General features: G+C 43.0%; 1 non-coding gene across 1 annotated transcript; it reads left to right on the plus strand.

The window, feature by feature from the left end:
- Positions 1-1760: 1760 nt before the first annotated feature.
- Positions 1761-1886, plus strand: LOC127210367 (U6atac minor spliceosomal RNA). The gene has a single exon (XR_007833279.1). It is a non-coding gene; the product is annotated as a U6atac minor spliceosomal RNA (small nuclear RNA).
- Positions 1887-3714: the final 1828 nt, after the last annotated feature.

Here is a 3714-nt window from a genome sequence, read left to right on the forward strand (position 1 = left end):
TCAGGTGCTCAGGTTTGAGTGACAAATTCTTAAACAAATGGAGCCCTGCCATTGGCTTTGATTTTATTGTCATTGTTTCAGACAGGCTCTTTATGTAACGTAGCCTGGTCTATGTCTTGCTATAATAGCCAGCGCTGGTCTTGAGCTCATGATCTCCCAACCCTCACTCCCAGTTGATGGGATTACATACATGCCACCCACGCCTGCCTTGGATTATTGAATATTCTAACTAACAATGAGAGCTTCATACTGTGTGAAACTGGGAGTGAGAAGAATAGCTAAGAACATTTGTTTAAGTAGATACAGCATTTGGCACCCTCCTGGATATGAGAGCTGAAAAGATTATGAATATTTGAATCTAGAAGCATAGCAACATAACACAGGAGTTAACTGTTGTGTGTGATGAAAGCTGTGGTGGGTTGGCCTGATGGCTCATGAGGTAAAAACACCTGGTGCAGGAGCCTGAGAGAGCTCAGATCCCTACAACTCATATGAAGTGCTTGTCTGTAGTCCCAGCACCCTTACAGAAAGATGAGACATTTGAGAGCCAGCTTTTCATTGTGCGACAAACAGTGCTAAGTAGGAAGAGAGACCCTGACTCAACTCAAGCAAGGCTAAAGGTGAGGCTGTCCCTCTGACCTAGTCTCTCTCTCTCTCTCTCTCTCTCTCCTCTCTCTCTCATTCTCTCTCTCTCTCTCTCTCTCTCTCTCTCTCTCTCTCTCCTCTCTCTCTCTCTCTCTCTCCTCTCTCTCTCTCTCTCTCTCTCTCTCTCTCTCTCTCTCTCTCACACACACACACACACACACACACATAAAATTCTTTAAAAACAAACAACAACAAACTGACAATGATTTCAGAAGCCAGCTGTGTTAGAAACATAGACTGACATGCTTGGGCCTTTCTGCAATGTCAGAAATGACTGAATAACAATAAGTTCATAAGCTACATCATTTCTTGTATAAATAAATTATTTGTCAGTCTGGACCTCATGATTTGTGCTGGACAGATGGTAGCTACTTATGTGATCCAAATGTGGAATCACTTGCCTCAGCATTTCCACTCAAGATGGAGCAAAATGCTCTTTTTGTAAAGTGGAATCACTGGGGACAAGGTACCACCGACAAGATACAATCCTATATGATAAACACAACACTGGAACCATAACGTCAATCCCAAAACAGATGGAAGCCCTCGAAATGAGAAAGGTGCTCTCAGTTTCCAGCATCATCTCCTTATGTAGCATTTTAAATTTCTATTTTTAATTAATTATTTATTCACTTTACAACCCAATCATACATAGCCCCTCTGTCCTCTCCTCCAAGTCCCACCCTCCCTCCCTCTTCCCCATCCCCCCCCCCTATATTCCACAGAAAAGGGGATCTCCCCATCCCCAGCTCATCAAGTTGCATCAGGACTGAGCTTGTCCTCTTCCCCTGTGGCCTAGAAAGGCATCCCCGCCAGGGGGGAGTGATCGAAGAGCAGGCAACAGAGTCCATGTCAGAAACGCTATGCTGAATTTAACAAGCAAAACTTTTACATGTACAGCAGTAGCATCCAGTGCCCACTACTACTCAGAGTTTAAATGGATCAAAGACTTCTTTCTTAAAAATGAATTTCACCTATAATTGGCTGTTGTCTTCACAGTACAAAACTTTCCTTCAATATCAAGAAAGTAAATCAAAATATAAACAGCTGGAGAGGGCAGCAATGAAGGCAAAGAATTGAAGACAAATGCATCTAATCTTAAGAATGCAATGAGGGTGTTGTATGAGAGGAGAGAAGGTGAGCACTCCCCTTGACAAGGATGGAAGAGGCCCTTGGGCCTAACAACACACATACGGTTAAGGCATTGCCACCTACTTCGTGGCACCCAACCACTGTTTTTTGTGAACAAATGGATTGATCTAGAAATTATCATAATGAGTGAGTTCACCCAGAAGCAAAAAGAGACAAACGGTATATACTCACTTATATCAAAACACTAGTCCAAGGGATACGTACCATGAAAATCTTTACTTACCAAGAAAGTGGGTCAGAGGAGAGGACATCCGATTGAGACTTTAGGTGAGAGTAGCATGGAAGAATGGGGAAATAGTAGGACCCACAGGGTCCTGGAAACCTACAAGAAGAACTTTATGACAGGCAGATCTGGGTCCTGGGGTCCTCCTCAAACTAAGGCACCAGTCAAGGAGAATATAGGCAGTAAGCTTTGAACCCCTACCAAGACCTAGCCGACGAACATGATACTCTCCACCGTTGAGTGGAGAGTGAAATCTGACTCTCACATGAACCCTGGTGCCCCTTTTCTGACCATGTCCCCTGGATGGGGAGGCCTGGCGGCACTCAGAGGAAGGATAGCAAGTTACCAAGAAGAGACTCGATAATCTAAGAGCATATGTAGGGGGAGGAGGTCTCCCTTAATCACAGACATAGGGGAGGGGAGAAGGGGGAAAGTGGGAGGGAGGGAAGAATGGGAGGAAACAGGGGAAGGGCTAACAATCGAGATGTAATATGAATAAATTAATAAAATTAATTTTTAAAAAAGGAAAAAAAAGGATGCAATGAGGAAAGAAAGTAAATAAGGATTTGACGGGATGGGTAGGTCAAAAGTACCGTGTTTGAGTATAAGAGGTAATCATAGCAGATTTGGGGTCAAATGCTAAAAGGAGGCAAGCATATTAAATTAGGTATAACCAAAGAATCAAGACCTGTAAGTAGCCAGGAGCTTAAAGTGTGTTCCTTTTATTAACTTCTTCCATATAGCTAGCAGCTAATAGCTGCCATTGCCACGTTTTGAGTGGTGATTGGATGTGGGTTCAGTTATTAACTTAAGTTGCTCCTAATTCTTTTTATTTGTTTACTTATTTTGACACAGTTTTGTCTTGCTACTTAGACCAGGCTAGCTTGGAATTCACGATGTGGACTATCCTAACCTCGAACTCAGAATTCTTCTACCACCAAAAGTGTTATATTTCAGGTGAGTGCCACTATACGCAGCTAGTTTCTGATTCTTCATTCCCTTCAGAGAAACTCAATTTCAATGTCTAGTCTTCCTGCACTGGGCTATGGTGAAAATCTTCCTGGAGTCTTTCACTGCTCAGCCCAGAGTTGTGTTTTGGTTCCAAGGTCACATGAAATGGCACGGCATCAGGGCCTCCTGGTCATCTGCTACTATCCAATTACCCAAGTTATCATATAACCATGTCTCCACCACACCTTCAGCTTAGGCAGTCTTTGTTGCTCTTGTGTCTTTTTGGATGGAGAAACCTACTGTAAGCCTGCCTGAGGTCCCGTCTACAGAGACACTCAATGTCTTCCTGCTAGGAGGCTTGCTAGCTTTTCAGAAACTATTGCATGCAGATGGTCTCTGTTCTTGGCATGCTGAGGCCCTTCCCCTCCTCTCCTTTATCCTTGGCAAGTTTCCTTGTAGTCTCAAAGAACACTTGTCCCTTTTTGCTATTTCAAGGCGCTACTTTACATCACACTCCATTCTTTTCCTGCTTCCTTCAAGTTCTCCAAGTTTTTTGAAGGTTTGAAGATTTGCAGACAGAAAAAGACAGTTCTACTTTCTTTCCTGTCTTCTCTCTCCAAGTAATTTGGATGACTCCATTACAGATAGTATAAAAGTAAAAGTAGAAGTAAAGTAGAAGATATACAGGAGGGAACATAAACACTCAAGTATGCATAAACAGAGAGAGAGAGAGAGAGAGAGAG

Source organism: Acomys russatus, chromosome 27 (assembly GCF_903995435.1).
Source record: "Acomys russatus chromosome 27, mAcoRus1.1, whole genome shotgun sequence".
In the NCBI taxonomy this organism is placed as follows: Eukaryota; Metazoa; Chordata; class Mammalia; order Rodentia; family Muridae; genus Acomys; species Acomys russatus.